The following is a 22,249-nucleotide window of genomic DNA, read 5'->3' as shown; positions in this document are numbered from 1 at the left end:
CAAACAAACAAGCAAAAAACAGGTTAGATAGTTGCCAGGAGCGATGGCATTGCCTTTAGTCCCAGCACGCACTTAGGAGGCAGAGGCAGGTGGATCTCTGTGAGTTCAAGGCCAGTCTGGTCTAAATAGTGAGTTCCAGAACAGCCAGAACTATGTGACAGACCTTGTCTCAAAACACAAACAAGCAAGAAAAAATGAAACAAAACAGGTGGTTGGTGCCTGAAGAATACCTGCACATACACCCAAACACACACACACAAGCACACACACCCACCTTTGCACATTAATTAATAATTAATTAATTACAAATACAGCTTTGACAACATAGCAGACCAAGTCAGTTGAGAAAAAGCGGGAGACGTGTATCTTCTGATGCAGGCTTGGGATGGAGACTAGGGTGGTGTGTGTGGCTAAAGTGGCTTCCTCGTATCCTAGTTAAACAGACTGTTTCTCCCCAGAAGTTTGAGCAGTAACGGACCAGAGTGAAGAGAAGTTGTACCCTCCTTCGCCCTCAGCAGCCTTCTCCTCCCTTTCTTCTCACTAGGGCCTTGAACGGGATAAGCAAACCCTCGGCCACTGAGTTACCCCCCTCTACCCCCTGCCCCACCTTTTCATCCTCAGACCTCAGGAAAAGGAAGATGTTGGTCAGGCCCCAATTTCTCCCGATGCCCTCCCTTTTCTCTGTGTAGAAGTGAAGGGTGAAGAAGTGCACTGAACACTATCAGATGGGGACCCGACACGCGGTGGGAAAAAGGGGGAACGGAAAGAAGCACCTTCCCGCTGAAGGTCATCTGTCCAGAAGGGTGGTTCCCTGGGAGAGTTTTGCATGAGGACGTCATTCCTTCGTGGCCTGTTCCCTACGACACAGCTAACATGGAGCCTTCCTCCTGCCAAAGGGCTTTGTGTCAGCGAAACCCAGTGGGCACAGGAGAGTGGTGGGACAAGCAGGAGGCTAACGAGGCAGAAGTTATCCTGAGGCCCTGGGGAATGCCGAATCTCGTCCTAAGGGAAATCTGCTCCGGTGACAGACAGTACCTGCTTCGGTTTCCAGAAGCTACCATGTAAGGTTTCTGCACTTAGTGCTAGATGCCACCCAGAGAACATGGCCTCCACTTCCCAGAGGCGCTCAGATTGCGAACCCCAAGCTTCCACTAGGACATTAAGAGCCCCCTTTTTAGGAGTACCCATTATGGGCTTGGAAATGAATCAAGTCTTCTAGAAGATTTAAGCAGATCTGGTTGCCAAATTGTACCAGTACCAGTACCAGCTTCTTCACGTGGGCCTTGTCTTTGCTTGTCAGCACCTTGGAAAATGCAGGCCAGAGGGCTCGTGGCTTCAGGGAAAAGCAGGCGCCTGGGCGCAGTGGAATGCAGGAAACGCTGTGGAAGGCGTTTGCTCTAAGAACAGAGAGGCTGTGGGAACATTCAGTCGGCCTGCTTCTTTTTTATGTAGTGGGCCAGCCATTGTTGGAGGTGGGCAGGGGAGACAGAATCCCACTCAAACTAAATAGGGCTTTTATGCAAATTAATCTGGAAAAAAAGACTACAAATTTGGTGCCAGATAGTGTGTGAGACAATACCTACTAACCTTTTATTTATTTTTAATTACATTCGTGTGTGTGTGTGTGTGTGTGTGTGTGTGTTCACTCCCATTTGCACCAAGGCTTACATTTGGAGGACAAAGAACAACTTGCCGAAGTATGTCTTCCTCTTTAGCCACATGGGTTCTAATGATCCCACTGAGTCTTCAGACTTGGTGGCAAGTGTCTTTACTTGTTGAGCCTCCATGCCAGCCCACATTAGCCTTTAATTAAGCATTTCTTTTAGGTTGGCTGTTATGCTGTGCACTTTATAAGCATCGTAGCCATTCTAGGTGATGGGTCCTATTTTGATTTGTTTGTGTGTTGTTGTACTATTTTGTTATTTTTTTAAAGATTTAATTTATTTATTATGTATATGGTGTTCTGCCTGCATGTATCCCTGCAGGCCAGAAGAGGGCATCAAATCTCATTACAGATGGTTGTGAGCCACCATGTGGTTGCTGGGAATTGAACTCAGGACCATTGGAAAAACAAGCAAAGCTCTTAACCACCGAGCCATCTCTCCAGCCCCTATTTTGTTATTGTTTTGAAACAAGGTCTCTTGCACCCAAGGCTGGCCTCAAACTCACTATGAGGCCAAAGATAACCTTGAACTTCTCATCCTTCTGCTGGAAGGCTCCCCCACACCAAGTGTGAAGTGCAGAAGAGAAAACAGAATTTCGCTATTGTTGGGCAAACACTCTACTATTTCAACACTTTTTAAAAATAATTTATTTTAGTTTTATTTTCTATGCATTGGTGCTTTGCCTGCACAAGGGAGTTGGGTGCCCTGGAACTGGAATTACAGACAGTTGTGAGCCGCCATGGAGGAGCTGGGAGTTGAACCTGGATCCTCTGGAAGGTCAGTCAGTGCTCTTAACGCTAAGCCATCTCTCCAGCCCCCTCAACTACTTTTATTTAGGAGGCTGAGACAGGAGAATTCCAAGTTGAAGGCCTGACTGGGTTAGAGTGATCTCAAGGTCAGCTGGACAATATTTCAAGACCCTGTTTCAGAATAAAAAGCGAAAAGAAAGCCGAGGCGATGGTTCAGGGGTCTCCTGCTTGTTCAGCACACAGAGAAAGCCAAGGCACAGCACACACAGGCCTTCGGTTCTGTACCCCAGAGCCAAGAAACAAACTTAAGTCTCCAACGTCTCAAAGCATGATTCGTATTGGCTTAGCTCTTTTTCTCTCAAGACACTATAGATTGCTTTTCCCGGGAATTCAGGATCAAAGGTTTCCTTGGGGCCATGTATTCCTTTGAAATAGACTCAAAGGCAGAGAAACTGGAAGGCCTTCATTGTTTAGTGAATCAGCACCCAGTGGGCACAGGTGACCAGTTCTCACCCACTCACACTGTCTGATGAGCCCGAAGGTCAACAGCTCTGAACTTGAACTCACTTTCCCTTCTTCCTTATCTTCTGTGTGTGTGTGTGTGTGTGTGTGTGTGTGTGTGTGGTGTGCGTGTTTTAGCTGCCCTAAGTCAGCTGGGATCGTGGGTTTTTCTCCCTGCAAACACAAACACAGTCCCCAGGAAGTGCGCTGGGCCTGATGCAAACCACCCAGCTGCAGCCAGCTCTCGCTCTGCCCACAGCCCTTAATCACTGCATTCCAACAAATCCGCCATGTGACAGAGGTTATTTTTAACTTCAATGGAGCAGCTCCCTCTCTTTTAATGTATCATGCTTGGCCCACATTCCCTCGGTGAAAAGGGCACCAGCCCGCTACTTCTAAGGACTTTTAATTACTTCGATTGTTTGCAAAACTCTGTTAGAAGCTGGAAGGGAAAAACTTCATTTTTCTCCTCCATCCTCCGGTCCCTTTCTTCTCAGGTTTTATTCTTTGTTATTGGTGTGAGTGAAGGCTGGATTTGACCCGGGGAACTTACCAACGATCCCTCAAAGCCCCCTGACTTTGTGGTCACCAGAAGAGTTTTGGGGTTTTGTTTATTTGGGTTTTTTTTAATTAATTTTGCTGAGCAGTGGTAGCACATGCCTCTAATCCCAGCACTCAGGAGACAGAGGCAGGTGGATCTCTGAGTTTGAGGCCAGCCTGATCTACAGAGCGAGTTCCAGGACAGCCAGGGCTACACAGAGAAAGTCTTTTAGTGATATGTATTGCCACTCTGTGGGCACTTGTACTATCGTGCACAGAGGCCACAAGTCACCAAACATCCCTAGATCTGGAGTTACAGACAGTTGTAAGCCACCTGATGTGGGTACTGGGAACCCAATTTAGGTTCTCACTAAGAAGGACATGGTCTCTTAGTCTTTGGGGAGAGTATTGGGGGACTTGTTTGGGTGTGTGTGTGTTGTTGTTGTTGTTGTTAAGACAGGGCCTCATTTTGTGGCTCTGGGTGGTCCAACTTGAACTCACAGAGATCCATCCGCCTCTGCCTTCAAAGTACTAGAATTAAAAGTATGGGCCACAATGCCTGTTCAAGGGGCATGTTCTCTTAATGGTTGAGCCATCTCTCCAGCCCTGAGTTGTAAAACTTTTCAAGATTTATTTTTATTTATGTATATGTGTGTATGTCTATGTCTAAGCACATGTGTGTGTATATGTATGTGTGTATGAGCACATGTATGTTGGTACCTAAAGGGGTCAGATCCCCTGGAGCTGAAGTCATAGTAAGCTGTGTTATGAAAATGTTTTCTCTGAGGTTGAACCATTCTATCCTGCAGAGAAGCTCCTTAAGCAGGAAAGTAACTCAAAATAGCTTTAGGAAGTTCCTGAAACTGATCAGATTCACTAGTCCCTGACCTCCCAGAGTAAGCAAAAAAAAGCTCCCAAGAGTTGCTCTCAAGGCAACCCAAGTTGCAAAGAAGACTGGGACACATAACAAGCTGCCTGGAAAGAAGTTTAGACCAGAGTTACCTACTTCGTAGACTACACAGTGTGCTTCAAGTTCCCAGTCTCTGTGAACTGTCACCCACGCTGGGGTGGGTTTTGGTAATGCAACTGTCTTTGAGTTCCTTCTGCCTCTATAAGTAACTGCTCATCCATATTCCTGTGAGTAACCCCAATAAATTCAGGGTTCACCAAGTTGGACTTTGGTGGTATCCATACTTTGGCTTGCTATGCCTCCATAGAGTATGCATGTGTCTTGTGTGTCCCCAGGAAAAGTTTTGTCACACAACAGCCGTGAGCCACCCAGCTTGTGTGCTAGGAGGTGAACTCTAGTCCTCTGAAAGATCAGGAAATTCTCTTGACCATAGAGCCTTCTCTCCAGCCCCTAGAAGAGTGGGTCGTTGTTTTGTTTTAGGTTCAGATCCATCTGGGAGGGGGAAGGGAGGACACACCTACACAGACAGGTGGCCAGGTAGGCATCAGGAGGATGCTCCAGAAGCACTTAGCACTAAGCATTCCCTAGGTCTTAAGACAAGATCCCTAATCACTAAATAAATCTTTTTTAAAGAACTTGTTCTTCAGAAAAGTATTTTTGTATAGTGGAAGTGGGGAGAGGGAAAAAAGAAAACTATTTCCATATACTACAGTATTATTAACATAAAAGGATAACAAGAAAAAGAATAACACTGGGCATGATGGCACACACCTTTAAATTCCAGCACTTGGGAGACAGAAGCAGGTGGATCTCTGTGAGTTCAAGGCCAACCTCAAACATAGTGAACATAGTGAGTTCCAGGACAGTCAGTCAGGGCTGCATAATGAGACCCTGTCTCAGAAGAAGAAGAGGAAGAAGAAGAAGAAGAAGAAGAAGAAGAAGAAGAGGAGGAGGAGGAGGAGGAGGAGGAGGAGGAGGAGGAAGAGAACATAAATGCTTTTTATTTTTCTGGGGTGGGGGACATGTTCCACAGTATGCATGTGGTCAGAGGACAATTTACAGGAGCCCCAGCATCAAATGCATACAGTCGGGCTTGATGAACTTGTTCTTATTTATAATGTGTCATTTTAGCTGTGTGTAAACTCTCAATCTCAGAGACAATAGCCTAGCAACTAGCAGAACTGGGAAGGAAGGGAGATGGGAATCTGAGTCACAAGAATGGGGGAACAAATTTCATTTTGTGCTCTACACTTTCTGAAGTTTTAAATTATGTGAATGCATGTCGTAATCTGAAATTAATAGATACAATTGCTTTTTTTTTAAGCTGGAAAAAGCATTTGGCAATATTTCCAAGCACCTGGGACTTCAGGTTACGGGAAACACCCTGTTGTTTGTGATTCTGGACAGGAAGAAAGGGCACACTCCCAGATGCCACTCACTGCAACCGTGAACCAAAGCCACAGTACATCTAGTGAGATAAAAGAGATACCAAGAGGACAGAAGGAAATCAGCTCAATTTGGGGGTCGCGCATGTATCTTGAGTGTTTATCAAAAGGTAGGCAGCTCCTTCCTAAGTCTGAATCCGTGTCAAGAGAGAATCCGTCCAGAAAATATGAGTTCCTCTTTTCAAGCCACTTTGGACAATCTATTCTGGTGTGCAGGCAGTGGAGCCAAGTTCATTCATAGGGAACATGTGTGGGGAAAGAAAGGAAGACGAGGTCCCAGAGTAAAGCTGAACTCGGACACCTCTGCCTTTTCCCCCAGCTTCCTTTCTGCTGCCCATTGGTTAGCTATATGGGAAGGAAGGTCTGTGGAGCCTCTGTGATTTATTATTTCGATTTGTTCTTGTCAGCTCATGAAAGTGGTGCACGGTGAGAGCGGAGCTTGAGTGCAATCTGCATTCTTTGTGAATGTTTGTGTTCCAGAAGGTTCCCAGAGCTGGTAGATGATAGCTCTAGGATTAATGTCTTCTTGTGGTTTCAAGTCAAGTAACATGGAAAAACAAAACACAAAGTAAAAATAATAAAAAAAAAACACACATGGCTTTATATAACAAATTTATAATCATTTTATTGTTTCATAATAAATTATCCTCCTTAAAATCCTGCCACTGTACCGGGCGGTGGTGGCACACAACTTTAATCCTATCGCTCAGGAGGCAGAGACAGACAGATCTTTGTGAGTTCAAGGCCAGCCTGCTCTACAAAGTTAATTCCAGGACAGCCAGGGCTACACAGAGAAAAACTGTGTCTCAATAAAATAAAATAAAATAAAATAAAAATACTGTCATTATTTTTTTTTATTACTAACTTTTGATGTAATTAGTGGTTAACAAGGACTAGACTCGCCAAGATTACAGTGTTGCAGATGAAGGTTGGAGTCTTTGTTTACTTCTCACAGTGCAGATTTCTTCCTCCCTTCTGAGGAGGCTGCACACAGGAAGATGGGTGCACATTGCAAGCACATACTCTGCCAGTTTACGTGAGACTTGAGCATCCATGGATTCTAGTGTCTTAGTGGTCCTGGAACTCATCCTGCTTGGGAATTGACAAAAGATGATTTTTCTAACTATTCATCCTACAGATGGTATCAAATACCATATGAATTTCCTGAATCTGTTCTATTTATCATGGGGAAAGAGAAAAAAAAAAGAGGAAAAGCGAAGAATGTCTTTTGTCAGGATTTTGTTGCAGTTACGTTTATTTGGTGTGTTAGCCCATGAAGAGAGGTAATAGCGGCTGCGGTAAACGGGATACCTGCTGTTTTAGCTACTGCGTCTGCAGCAGAATGCCTCACAAGGGCAGCTTGAGAAAGAGTGGCTTCTCTTAACTCATGGTTTGAGGGGACACAGCCCGTGATGCCAAGCCAGGCATGGCAGTGAGAGCGTGTTGTGGCCACAGTCAGGATAGAGTTGGGTGAACGCTGGTGTTCTCTGATGCCAGCCTGCCAGCCCATCTAGTGGTGCTGCCAACACGCAGGGGGAACGCTCCGCCTCTCTGTTAATCCCTGTGAGATACCTTCAAAGACACTCCCTCAGGAGTGTCTCTTAGGTAATTCCTAATTAAGTCAAGTTGACACTGGAGATTAACCATTATTTCTACTATGGGCTAGACATGTCCAGCTGCTCTGTAAACCCTATGTCTAAGCTGTCTCCTTATACAGATAAGGAACTCGAGAGGCAGAAAAGTGAAGTATTGGGATCAAGGACCCACCCGGGTCACTTGCCTGCTTTTGGGGTTTCACTGTGGACCTCTGGCTGACCTGACATTCATTATGTAGACCAGGCTGGCCTTGAACTCATAGACCTCCCTCTGCTTCTGGAGTGCTTGGATTAAAGGTCTATTCCTCCACATTCAGCTTTCTCTTGCTTTTATGTTTGGCAGGGGAGGGGGAGGTGGTTGGTGTTTTGAGACAGGGTTTCTCCATTCCTGGCTGTTCTGGAACTCACTCTGTAGACTAGGCTGGCCTCAAACTCAGAGATCCACCTGCTTCTGTCTCCTGAGTGAAGAATTAAAGATGTGTGCCACTACCGTCCAGGTTTTGTGGGTACAGTACTAGGGGGAGAGTTGTGTTTTTGTTTTTGTTTTGTTTTTGCTGTTATTGTTGTTGTCTGAGACAGGGTCTCGCTATGCATCCTGTCTAGCTGGTTTGGAACTTGATAGATGAATCAGGTTGGTCTTGAATTCGTAGCTCTCCTGCTACCTCTGTCTCTCCAGGCCTGCGCCACCGCGTGTACATTTTGTTTTGTTTTTCTTTTGAGGCAGGGTCTCTTGTAGCCTAGGCTGGCCTCAAATTCCTGGTCCTCCTGCATCCACCTTACAAGTGCTGGGATTTGGTGCATGAGCCAACATGCCCTGCTAGATCTTTCAGACTCTGAACCACGCATCCCTCCTGCTCTCTTCTCTCAAACCCACTTCTGCTGCGCTTCTGGAACGCTTAAGCTTGTAAAAGAGTTCCTTTTGTCTTCGGGCTGCCTGAGTCACAAGCTATTAAGGGCAACTCCTCTTCGGCTTCTCCTCTGCTAGCCCAGCCGGGCGCCCTGGAGCACAGTGGGTCTCAGACGAGCCTGAGTGGGTCCTGGAGACTGGAAGTCAATGTGTTGTCTGTATAGAGATTTGACCAGCCTTGTTGAACAGATAATCTTATGCCTGGAAGAGTCAGTTTTGCTCATGCGTGTGCTGAACACCGTCTCTCTCTTACAAGTCATTCATGGTGGATGTGCTTAAACCATATTGATAGGCGAATGCAGTTCTCCTCGGCGACTTCTGAGAGCTGTTTGTAGCCAGCTCCCCTTTGCCCTCAGAGCTAAGAAGCAATTAATACATTACAGGCCTCATCTTTTGTTCCTCTCTCTAAGGCCTTTGTTTGTTTATTCACTTATTTTCCAGAATCATTTTAATAGCCCTCAGAGAAGAAAGCAATTTACAAAAGTAATTTTTCCCTTTTAAGTACACTTGTTTTATGGTTCTTGGGGTTGAACTCTGGGCTTCACACATTGGATAGGTGCCCTGCCATAAAGCTGTATCCCTAGCGCCCACCTCCCCCATTCCTTTTCTTTTCTTTTTCTTTTAAAAGGAGCAATTTTAGCTCACATAAAATTAAGCAGTAAGTATGGGCCCCTCTCCACTCAGAACCTGCCCGCCCCACTATCAATGTCCCACATTGGAGTAATACATCTGTTACAGCTGGTAGACCTAGATTAATAAGCCATTATCACCCAAAGACCATAGTTTGTATTAGAGTTACTTTTAGTGTTCTGCCTCCTTTTTTGTTTCTGTTTTTGCTTTTGTTTTTTCGAGATATGGATTCATGTAGCCCAGGCTAGCATAGAACTCGATATATAGTCAAGGTTGGCCGTGAATTCCTAGTCCTCCAGTTTCCAACTCCCAGTACTGTGACTACAGGCATGCATTACCATGCCTGGTTTGTTGGTGCACTTTCTGTGAGTTTTGACAAATGTACAATGGCATGTATCCACCCTTTTAAGAATATTATACAGAGGGCCACTATGGTCTCTGGTATCACAGATGAGCGATTGTGGTGGAGGATCTTGGAGACGAGGTGTGGATTGGTGGAGTGACAGAAAATCCCACGGAGCTTGTGACACTGGGTGCAGATACCATGTAACTGGACTCCTGTCACCATGGCATTCCTGGTGTGAGACTGTAATCCATTGATGCACCAGAGGCATCTCTGCAGGGTTAGGACCACCTGCTCAGAAGATGGCAAGGCCCATAGTGAACTGGGCCCTCCAACAACAATCACGAATCAAGAAGATGCCCTACAGACTTGCCTACAGCTCTACCATCTGGTGACTGAGAAGCCAAGTTGAACAAACAGTTGAGGAGGAAATGAGAAGGAAAGAAGAACATTAGAGAGGCAGTTCCTCCATGGTGCCTAAAGTCTGGAGATGGGAAAGCAGCCTCTAGGCAAAGGAGCGTGTTGCTGTGGAGTAGAGCAGATCTTTAGGACACCAGGACGCTCAAGCCACCACTGGGTCATCCCACCCGGTTGACACCTGCCTGGCAGGACAATGCTGCTACTGAACCGCTGCTGCTGCTACTTCTGACTGTTGCTGCTATTATTATATTATTATATATTGTATTACCAGCCCTTGCACTGCGCACTGAGCTGAGGTAGGAGAGCACCAGGCCACTCATTGTTCTCAGGCTGCAAACACAATGGTCATGCCAGGGATCCTGGCAGGGTTTCCAGCAGCAAGGAGGGCAGGATGGAGCTTGTCCAGGTCCTGCCCCCAGACACTCTCCCCAACTGCACAGTCCTCCTGACTCTGAGCAACAATAAGATGTCCTGAAAGAAGAATTGTAAACAGAAGTGACTGTCCTACCTGGTCCCACAGCTGTTCGGTCCCAAAGAAACACACAGAGGCTTATATTAATTACAAACTGTTTGGCCGATTAGCTCAGACTTATTATTAACCAACTCTTACAACTCAAATTAAACCATAGTTCTTGTCTATGTTTAGCCATGTGGCTTGGTACCTTTTCTCAGTGAAGCACTGTCATCTTGCTTCCTCTGCATCTGGCTGGTGACTGATTCTCTGTCTTTCCTCTTCCCAGAATTCTCCTAGCCTGGCCGCCCTGCCTATACTTTCTGCCTGACTACTAGCCAATCAGCATTTTATTAAACTAGTATGAGTGACAGATATTTACAGTGTACAAGCGCATTATCCCACAGCATTTCCCCTTTTTTTCTTTTCAAAATAAAAACCCTGAATCTAATCTCCTTTGCTTGGCTTTTTTCCTGACCATTATCCTTAACAACTTGCAACCAAAACTCTAAACAAAGACAAACATCCACAATCCATTTTGGGGGAATGTGGGCATTAAATAAAATTTGCCTTTAGTGTTTTATCTAAGGTAACATTGCCAATGTCATCTAGATTTTCCCATAGGCTATTATTTAAGATCCTATAATTTTACATTTTACCTGCAAATCTGTGACTCATTTTGAGATAATTTTGTTTAAGCTCTGTGTGTAAACTCATTCTGTTGCACGCGGATTTTGGATGTGCTGCGTACTGTTTGCTGAAAATGCTGCCTTTCTTACATTATATTGTCTTTATTGCTTCATCAAAGATTATTTGACTATATTGATATGTTTCTATTTCTGGTGTCTCTATCCCATTAGTTGGCTGACTATTCTTTTTTTTTTTAAAGATTTATTTATTATGTATACAACATTCCTTCCATGTATGCTTGCATGCCAGAGGAGGGCACCAGATCTCATTATAGATGGCTGTGAGCCACCATGTGGTTGCTGGGAATTGAACTCAGGACCTCTGGAAGACATTTATAGAGTGGAAGAGAGTGCTTTTTCTCCATCAGTGTTTTGAGTAAATGCCAATCCCCCCATCAAAAGAAAAATGATATTCTTTGATCCACACTCAAGATAAACTGGTAATGGTTCATCCTGATCAGCTGAGGGCTGTCAAGCAGATAATTTAATAAGCCAATGAATTTCAGAGAGGACTGGGGCTTGTTTCTTCTTAATGCTGATTTTGATTTGTAAAGTCTATGTTTTATAATTTATTTTTATTTTATGAGCATTGATGTTTTGTCTGCATGTATATCTGCATGGGGGTGTCAGAGCCCCTGGAACTAGAGTTTCTAACAGCTGTGAGCTGCCATGTGGGTGCTGGGGATTGGACGTGGGTGCTCTGGAAGAGCAGCCAGTGCTCTTAACCACTGAGCTATCTCTCCAGCCTCCGAGTTTATTGTTTCTTAAGGCAGATTATCACTACGTTGCACTGGCTGGCCTGGAACTTATGGCGTAAACCAGACTGGCCTCAGACTCATAGAAAACTGCCTGCTTTTGCCTTCCGAGCGCTGGAAACTTGCCCAGCTAGTTTTATTTATTTAGGGTTTTTTGAGACATAATTTCTGTGTATCCCTGGCTGTTCTAAAACTCGTTTTGTAGACCAGACTAGCCTCGCGCTCAATCTGCCTGCCTCTGCCTCCCAAGTGCTGGGATTAGAGGTGCATATCACCACAACTGCTTAAAGTTTTGTGGGCTTTTTTTTGGGGGGGGTGGAGAAGTTGGGGTTTTGAGACAAGAGTTTCTCTGTGTAACAGTTCTGGCTGGCCTCGAACTCACAGAGATTCTCTGGTCTCTACCTCCCAAGTGCTGGGATTAAAGGCGTGCACCACCACCACTGCCAGGCATGTTGGTGGTGATGGTGTTTTTAAACAGATGGAAAGAGAGATTTGAAAAGTGATTTCAGCAAATCTGTAGAATTTATCAAATGAGAAAACTGAGCTTTAAAAACCAGAAAAGAAATAATAAAAAGCCAGGCAGTAGTGGTGCACCCCTTTAATCCCAGCATTCGGGAGGCAGATGCAGGCGGATCTCTGAGTTCAAGGTCAAGTTAGTGCCAGGACAGCATGGTCTACAAAAAGAGTTCCAAGATAGTCAGGGATACACTGAGAAACCCTGTCTCAAGAAAACAAGAAAAAAGAGAAAACTGAGCTTCAAGGACAATAAAGGTATTTGGAATCAATAAAAGAGCCATAAGGAAAATGTTTTATTCAACAATTCCTAAAGCATCTAAAGCTCTGTGCAGTTGTTGTCTTTGGCTTCTTTGGCTTCCTTTGTGATCTGGTGATCCAAGGACAATCTTTGAGCCTGGAGCTGGAAACCTGTGGACACTGACCCCTGCTTAGCACTTAGTCAGGGATATTTGAGAATCACTGCTGCCCCCTGCTGGAAAGGAAACATTTCGCAGGATCCAGAAGCTATGGCTGTGTGTGTGTGTGTGTGTGTGTGTGTGTGTGTGTGTGTGTTGTTTTAGACAAATTCTTGTGTAGCTCTGGATGGCCTCCAACTCACTTTGCAACCAAGAAATACCTTTAACATCTGATCCTTCTGTCCCCCACCTCTAGCAGGGTGGGGTCACAGGGTTTGCCGCCATGCCTGGTTTGTGTGGTTCTGGTGGTGGAACCCATGTACACTAGATATACACTCTGCTGACCCAGCTACAATCTCTGCTTGTAACGTATAAAAGTAGTCATTCCTGAAGCTAAATTTTAAGCGCTGTGGAAAGACAAAAAAAAAAAAAATACAAGCAACTCCTCCATACATATGTGTGTGTGTGTGTATACACATTCAATTTTCCTGTGCTAAATGTCATTAATAATTTTCTTTTTTTTTTTTTTTAGCCAGGCAGCTGTGGCACACAACTTTATTCCCAGCACTCAGGAGGCAGAGGCAGGCAAATCTCTGTGGGTTCAAGTCAAGCCTGGTCTATAGAGTGAGTTCTAGAATGGCCAGAATTGTTACACAGAGAAACCCTATCTTTTCTTTCTCTCTTTTTTTGGACACGTGAATGTGAGGTATATGTGCACATATTTGCAGTGTGCTCACCCCTCCTATTTTTTTTTTTTTTAAAGAAAAGGTTTTAACATGTAACCCTGGATTGCCTCAAACTCTGCCATCCTCCTGCTTCATCCTCCCAAGTGCTGGCATTAAAGGCATGGGCTCCCACACCTGGCTCAGTCTAATACTTTTCATGAAGAATGGCTCCAGTTATTTAGTAATGCTGTCATTTCCAAACCCGCTGGGTTTGAGAACAGAATGTCCCAGGGAGTTTCTATAGGTGCTCTTTGAACACCATTCTCATCTCCCCGATGGGGAAGGGGGCAGGAATCTGAACACTGCGGAGTGCCTCCATGATTCCGAAGCACAGAGAACACTGGCAACGGCCTCCTGCCCTCCCCGGTCTTGCTACACAGAAGCTCCTGGATCCTGATCTGCTGTCCTTACTCACCGGTGATTCTCCAGATGCTTATCAGGCGTCTGCACCGCCCAAGACCCTGTGCTCCTCTTCCAGAGCAAAGCTAGACCTGGGGGGTGGGGGTGTAAATTTCAACATAGCCAAGGGTGGCGGTGCTGGGGGTGAGTTTGCTGGTGTGGGTGTTGGCAGCCAGCTGGGGCTCCGGGAGGGAGCCGTGTGTGGGTGAAACTCAGGAATCCTGTGGTACTGCAGTTACAGAAGATTTAAAGGCCCAGCCCAGGCCTTCATGAAGAACACCTGAGTCCGACAGACACCGAACCAGCACCAGCTCTAGGTCGTCTGAAGCAAGGGTTGTGGCGGGGGATGGGGCAAGGGACGGCCCCTCTGGGCCCTTCTAAATCAGATAAGACATAGAGTAGATGAAACCCCGGGTGGGAAATTCACTGTAGACAGCAGATTGCAGTCATAAAAAGAGATGACAGATTCCACCGTCACTCATGACCCACCCAGATGTCACGTCCCCTGGGTTTTTTCCCTGGCATTTCCTGCCCCAAGTGGGTGTTGTTTCCATGTACTCCGTGGCACTTGAAATATGGCAACAAAAGGAAAAAAAAAACTATTAATACCGCGGCTGAGGTTTCTTGAGTGAGGGCGTCTGGCTGCTTTACTGTGTCTTCCCATTTGATCTCCCACCTCACCGGGGCCCAGGGGAGTTAAATGACCAAAGACCCAAAAATTGTCTAGCCATGTGGTCTTCACATTTTTTTTTTTTGCTTGCAAACTCAATTAAATTTCAAATTTCTGAAGCCCTAGAAACAGGTCTACACACACGAGGGCTCTTAATTCCGAAAAGAAGGGGGCTTTGTGTGTTTTTTATACGTATATTGTATGTTGTGTGGGCCTGCATGAGTTGGTAGTTGGCTGGAGAGATGGCTCAGCGGTTAAGAGCACTGCCTGCTCTTCCAAAAGTCTTGAGTTCAATTCCCAGCAACCATGTGGTGGCTCACAACCATCTGTAGTGAGATCTAGTCCGTCATTCTCATCAGCTTAGACCATGAAACCCAACATGGACAAGAACTGCCATATACAGGCTGCCCGTGCCTGCTTCAGCATTGTCAGGGCATACATTTCAAGTTCATTTTCACATGAGCTGATATGTATCACATGTGTTCAGGTATCTGCAGAGACCAGAAGAGAGCGGCAGGTGGCCTGGAACCGGACCTGCAGGCAGTTGGGAGGCACCATGTGGGGGCTGGGAACTGAACACAGAACAATGTGTGTGTATTTGTTGTTGTTGTTGTTGTTTTGTTTTGTTTTGTTTTCTTCTGGTTTTGCAAGACAGGGTTTCTCGGTGCAACAGCCCTTGCTGTCCTGGAACTAGCTCTTGTAGACCAGGCTGGCCCCGAACTCACAGAGATCCGCCTGCCTCTGCCTCCCGGGTGCTGGGATTAAAGGTTTGTGCCACCACAGCCGGACACAGTGTATGTTCTTAAACTCTGAACTCTCCCTGCTCCAGAAGGGGCTATTTATTTTAACAAAGGGCAATGAGTTAGGTGCTCATAGAGGAACAGAGTGCATCAGATGTATGTTATGCCTTTCTCAGACATCGATTTTAGATGAGCTAAGAGATTATGCCTAGGGGCTGAAGCCGTAGCCCAGATGGTAATGCTGCTTGCCTAGCGTGTGCAAAGCCCCGGGGTTCCGTCCCCGGCACCGCAGGGAGCCAAAGCAGCGATTCACGCCTGTAATCCCAGCACAAGGAGGTGGAGGCAGGCAGGAGGATCAGGAAATTCCTACCTATTCTTGTCTACATAGTGAGTGACTTGAGACAGACAGATCTCTGAGTTCAGTCCGGCCTACGTAGTGAGGTCCTGGTCATACATGGCTACATATTGAGACTTAGTGATAGGAGGTTGGGGTGGCAGTGGTGGTGAGACTGCTCACCTGGTAAAACCACCTGCCACACACCCTGGGGACCTGGCGTTCAATCCCTAAGCCTCATGGTAGAAGGGGAGAAGAACGGACTCCTCAGAGTTGCTCTGTGCTCTCCACACACACCATGGCGCACCGCGCATCATCCATTCTTTCTCCATCATCAACGCCATCATCATCATCATCATCATCATCATCATCATCATCATCATCATTTTTAAGACTGTTAAAGTTCAAACTTTATAGTTTGAGGGCTATAAAGGCAGCAGCCAGTAAAGTGCTTGCTTGCCTTGCAAATATAAAGACTTGAATTAGATCCCCAAAACCCCTTGTAAAAATCTGGGAGATTTTTACAATACCAGTGCAGAGAAAGTAAAAGCAGGTGGATTTTTTGAGGCTCACAGCCTGGCCTAGTTGGTGAACTTCAGGCTAGTGAGAGATCCTTTGGGTTCCTGGAATTGTCCTCTGGCTTCCACATATACCCGAACTCACAGAGATCCACCTGCCTCTGCCTCCCAAGTGCTGGGATTAAAGGCGTGCGCCCCCACCACCCAGCAGCTCTAGTTTCTTATTGGCTAACTCTTACATCTTAATTTACCCCATCTCCATTAATCTGTGTATCGCCATGTGGCAGTGGTTTATGGGCAAAGTTTCGGCATGTCTTACTCTAGCAGCGGCTCCATGGCGTCCTTCTGACTCTGCCTTCTTCCTCCCAGCATTCAGTTCCATCTTCCCTGCTTACCTAAGTTCTGCCCTGCTATAGGTCCAGAGCAGTTTCTTTATTCATTAACTAAAAAAAGCAACACACAGACAGAAGGACCTCCCACACCAAAGAAGAAAGAATGAAAGAAAAGAAAAGCTACCTGCAATTGATACCCTCCGACAAGAGGAAAACCAGTTTTCTCCAATGAAGTCTTCTTTGGTATATCTACTGTAACATGAATAATAAAAATCAAGAGACAGATATTGGGGTTCAAGCTGAAGGTCATAAAAACCAAAGCCACCAGCCACTGGCTCTTACCTCTACCTCAGACCAAAATGGGTGATCCTACTTCCATGAACACTGAGATGGAGAGTGGGAGCTGTCTCCTCCTGTCTTACATTCCTCTCTAGTGCTGGGATTAAAGGTGTGTACACCACTGCCTGGTCTGTGTGGCTGGCTAATGTGGTTGCTTTGCACTCTGATCTTCAGGCAAGCTTTATTTATTAAAACACACAAATAATATACCACTATAATCTACCATAGTCCAGAGCAGGCCCCATGCCTTAGACAAGCAAACTCAATAGTAATTTTGTGAGCTTTTTATTTAATTTTTACTTTATTTGGACTTTTTTTTCTGTCTTATTGGTCTTTGGCTTGTTTATTTTGACTTTTGTTTTGTTTTGTTTGGTGGGGGGTTTTGTTTTTGTTTTTGGGATTTGTTTGTTTTTGAAATAAAAAGTGAGAAAACAAGAACATAAAGGTAAGATGGGAATGATAGGAGGAACTGAGGGAAAACATGATCAAAATATATTGTATGAAAAAATTTAATAAAAAAAGTGTAAGGGAGGCTGAAGAGATGGCTCAGAGGTTAAGAGCACTGGCTGCTCTTCTAGAGGTCCTAGGTTCAATTACCAGCACCCACACGGTGACTCACAACCATCTATAATGAGATCTAGTGCCCTCTTCTGCCATGTAGACATACATGCAGGCAGAACATTGTCTACATAATAAGTGAACCTTAAAAAAAAATAAAAATGCATGTGCTACCATACCTGACAGGTATTTATTTTATTCTTATTATCACTATTTAATTTTTGTAATTTTATTTTTATGTGTGTCAGCGTTTTGCCTATGTGCGTGTGTGTACACATATATATCATGTGTTTGCCTGATACTCTTGTAGGTGAGAAGAAGGTGTTGGAGCCCCTGGAACTGAAGTTATCAATGGTCATGAGATCATGAGGTCATGAGCCACCAAGTGGGTGTTCTGGGAGTCGAACTCAGGTCCTCTGAAAGAGAAACAAGTGTTTCTAGCTACTGAGCCATGTATTTTATTTATTTTGTTGTTTGTTTTTTTTTTTTTTGAGACAGTCTTACTACGTAGTTCAGGCTGACCTTGAACTTCTAGCATACCTGCTGTCTCTACTTACTGAGCAGAACAATTACATATATATATATATATATATACACACACACACACACACACACACACACCACCACCACCACCACCACATCCAACTCACAGACTTATTTTAAAAAAGAGTATAAAAATAACCCACAGAAGGCCTGGAGAGATGCTCAACAGTTAAAGAGCACAGACTGCTCTTGCGAAGGACTCATTTTGCAGCTCACGACACCTGTAATTCCAGCTTCAGGGGAGCCCACACCCTCTGCTGACCTCCACAGACAGCCCTACTTATATGGAAAGCACACACACATAAATATAATTTTTTTTAAAAAAATTGTCTGTTTAAAAGATAAACTACAGAGTGATTGCTAGAAGATATTTTCTTTCTTTTTTAAAACTAACTTTAAGTGATTTATTTATCTTTATTTTATGGATGGTGTTTTGCCTACAGTGTGAAGGTGTTGGATCCGCTAGAGCTGGAGTTACAGACCAACGTGAGCTGCCATGTCGGAGCTGAACCTGGTTAAGAGCTCTTAGTCCTCTAGATCCAAACCGAAGATGTTTTCAACACAACTGCATTCTCGCCACACTGCCCCTAGGCTAGAATATGGAGAGAGATGTGTTGGATGGAGTAAATACTCAGGAAGTGAATTTGGCTTTGTTTTCCTTCTCCCATAATAACGAAAAGAAAGTGCTGCCTAAAATTACGTCTATCTCCCCATGGGCAATCTACAGTGAACATGTAAAACTTTTACTTGTGTATCTTTTTCCTTTGAGCTTGAACTAGAATCTTCACAGCAACCTTTTTCCTAATTGTCCAAAACTGGCAATGATCCAAATGTCTGTCAGCAGAAGAATGGATGGGTAGATTGTGTGATTGTGTAGAATGTCTATCAGCAAAAGAATGGATGGGTAGATTGTGGACTTCCAAACAACAAAGCACGATACTCAGCTATAAAAGGAACAGCGCAGATAGGTCTCAGAGACAATGAGCAAAAGAAGCCGGACAGAAGACTGCTCAGTGTGAGATTCTGTTTATATGAACTCCAAGAACATAGGAAACTAATCAAACCCTTGCCATTTTGTCTTCAAACAGGTTTAAATTTAAAATCAGACTTAGGGCGGGGAATGTGACTCGCTGATAGAGATTATGCTTAGCATGTTCAAGGTCCAGGGTTCTAATCCCAGGAACTAAAAATAAAGGCTACATAATGAGATTTTCTTCTCAAGATAATTAAATTAAATTTGAATTTAAAAATAGACCAAAGGTTTAAACCAAGTCATACCAAGTCAAGTCTTCTGAAGTCCTGGGAATCATACATGCTGTGCAAGCCCTCGATTAACTGAGCTACAACCCAGACTTATTTGTTTGTTTGTTTGCTTGCTTATTTGGTGTGTGTGTGTGTGTGTTGCCTGCTAATATGAATAATAAATATTCAAAGGCATTCTATTTTATTACTTCATTTTCACAGTCCTGGGGATTACACCTACAGCCTCCACCATCCTCTGCCCGGGACAGAACTAGTTAAAGTGCTACCGGTGAGCTACGGCCTCAGCCCTTTGTTGGTTTTCATAGTTTTCACTTATTTACTTATTTAACATTTTAAAGAAGATTTATTTATTTATTTTTATGGATGGAGAGACAGCCACGGGTGCTGGGAACTGAACTCTTAATATTTTTGTTTGTGAGCCTAGCCCTTAATGGCTGAGTCATTTCTACCATTCTTATTTATTAATTTTATGTGTATGTGTGGATATCTGAATGTATCTTATGTGTACTGTGTGCACAAAGTCAGAAGAGGCCAGAAGAAGCGCTTGGCTGCCCTGGCGGTGGAGTGATAGGCATTTGTACAGATGGGGTGATGGAAAATGAGCCTGCCCCTCTGGAACAGCATCATCTGCTCTAACTACTGGGCCATCTCTCCAGCCTCGCCTTTTCTTTCATCTTCTCCACGCAGTTCCGCTATATATCCCTGGCTGGACTAAAACTTGACGTGTAGACCAGGCCATGGCACAACTACCCACAAACACCTATATCCTGAGCCATCTTGCTGGCCCTCCCACTCCTTTTGTTTTGTTTTGTTTGTTTACTTTTATTTTGATACAAAGTCTTACTAAGTTGCCCAGGCTCAAGTTGAACCCTCTCTATAGCCAGACAAGCCTGGAACTTGAGATCCTTCTGCCTGGATAACAAGCATGAACCAATAGCCCATGATCCAGAAATATTCTATATAGTAAATGTTTCTATTGTTCTATTCCTTTTCCTTTCTTTATATCTTGGGCATGAAATAACAGTTGGACACTTTATTCAGCTTGTTATTTTAACAGAGATGCCTTTTTTTAAAAAAAAATCACAGAATAAGATTCCTAAGTATGATACACGTGATTTATTTAAAAATTCTATTATCAAATCTTTTCGGTTGTGTTTTTTTTTTCTACATTATTAGTAATCACTAATGAAAAATCTGTAAGTTGTGATGCTCACTTACGACTCTTCCTCCAGGAATTATTTCTAAAGATGGAATATGTATGGTTTCATGGCAGCTTGTTCTTTTTCTGAATTCCTCTCTGGAAAGGTTGTATTAATTGACATTCCCGCATTCAGTGGCTGAAAGTACCTATAGTACAGCGCCTTCCTTGACTGCGGATATTATTATTTTTTAAAACCTTGCTGGAGCTGGGTTACTGTGTCTCGAACCCAAGCACTTGAGAGGCAGAGGCAGACAGATCTCTGTGAGTTCAAATACAGCCCACTCTACAGAGAGAGTATCAAGCCTGCCAGGACTACATAGTAAGACACTTCTACAAAACAAAACAACATAAAGTAAAAGATACCTATATCAGCTTTAGGCTTACACATACACTGTGCACGCATGTGCACATGCACGTCCACACACATAGAAACACATACACACAAATACACATAGACATACACAGGCAAAACCGAAAAAAAAAATAAAGCAATGTTGTTAATTGTACTGGGATTGGGCAGTATGAGCAGGTATTAACTTATTTCTTGTTCACATCTTAATTACAGCTCTATAAATTGTCCGTTTGATAGTTGGCCTCCCACCCAAAGCTTAAAATCTTACCCAAATCGGTAAAACAGAGAGATCTAGGTAGGACCAGCCAGGTCTTCTCCCTGCAGCACTCTGCCCCCTGCTGGAGAAGACTGGAGCTCCTGAAACTCCTGAGTCCACAAAGTAGTTCCCTCTTACTGTGTATTTGTGGTAGATAGACTGGTTCAAACACGTAAAACTGGGGTTTTCAAAAAATTAGAACAGCACCAGGTGTCTTGGGAGATGGAGACACGGGAGTGGGAGGTTGGCATGGGCTGCGTTCGACCATAACGCATAACCATAAAGCAATAAACGAAAGAACGAGAATCCTCAAGAAAGTGCACATTTCAGATTTAGCTGAGTGAGATGCTTCCTTCTTCCTTTCTTCCTCCCTCCCTCCCTCCCTCCCTTCCTTCCTTCCTTCCTTCCTTCCTTCCTTCCTTCCTTCCAGACGGTGTATCACCGTAGTCCTTGCTGGCCTTGAACTCCAAGCCCTCCTGCCTTCATCTCCCAAGTGCTGGAATTACAGGGGCTTTTGTTTGTTTTCACCTGTTTCTGAGACAGGCTCTGACTAGGGAGACCTCAATCTTCTAAATCCTACTACCCCAAAAGGTGGGTTACAGGCATGTACCATCATATCTGGTTGAGACCTGTGCGCATTATATAAGTTGTATGGAGAAAAGGGAAAGGAAGGAAGGGAAGTTCTATTTTTACAGTGCTAGAGATAGAATTAACTTCTAAAAGGTATCCTTGGATCTCTGGGTACACACACATACACACACACAATATTTGTTGAACCCTTACAAGCTAAGCCCTGAGCTACAGGCACCAGAAATAGTAACTCAACTCATTTTAATATAATCCCCATGAGGTACCTACATTATGTATGCTTGACGAAGGGGGAACAGACGCTCAAAAGGGAAAGTAACTTGCTCAAGGTTTATACAGTAAGAAGCAAAATTGTCGGGATGTGAAGCTGGATAATCTGCTCTTTTTAAGTAAGCAAGCAGGCTGGACTCACCAAGCAGCTTGGATTGCCACAGCTAGGACTGCTTCAGAGAGCGGCTCTGAAGTGGGTTCAAAGCTAGCCCGGCAACTTTGCAGGACCTGTCTTAGAATAGCTTTTTACTGGAACCAGGAGGAACGCATATTTGATAAAGTGCTTGCTCTGCAATCACAAGGACCTCAGTTTATTCCGAGAACAAACCCAAGTTAAAAAAAAATTCTTTTTTAATTAAAACAAAAAAGTAAAGGCACTAGCCTTTAATCTCAGCACTAAGAGGCAAAGGCAGAGTTCCAGGCCCATCTGGTCCATATCATGAGTTTCAGGCCAAACAGGGATACATAGTGAGACTGTCTCAAACAAAGAAAACTTTTCTCTATTACACGGCTTTTCACAATTGTCTAATAATATGCATGCACTTAATTTTCATAGTCTTCACGGTGTCCCGCGTACAACGCGCTTGGCGGGGCTACGTGGACTTCAATCCCCAGCAGGCATTGCGCCAAACACAACAGGAACTACGGAGG

The sequence above is a fragment of the Microtus oregoni genome, unplaced genomic scaffold (genome assembly GCF_018167655.1).
Source record: "Microtus oregoni isolate MIOR12 unplaced genomic scaffold, Mior012 000004F_ref0000308, whole genome shotgun sequence".
In the NCBI taxonomy this organism is placed as follows: domain Eukaryota; kingdom Metazoa; phylum Chordata; class Mammalia; order Rodentia; family Cricetidae; genus Microtus; species Microtus oregoni.
Note: the sequence above shows the minus strand (reverse complement) of the source record.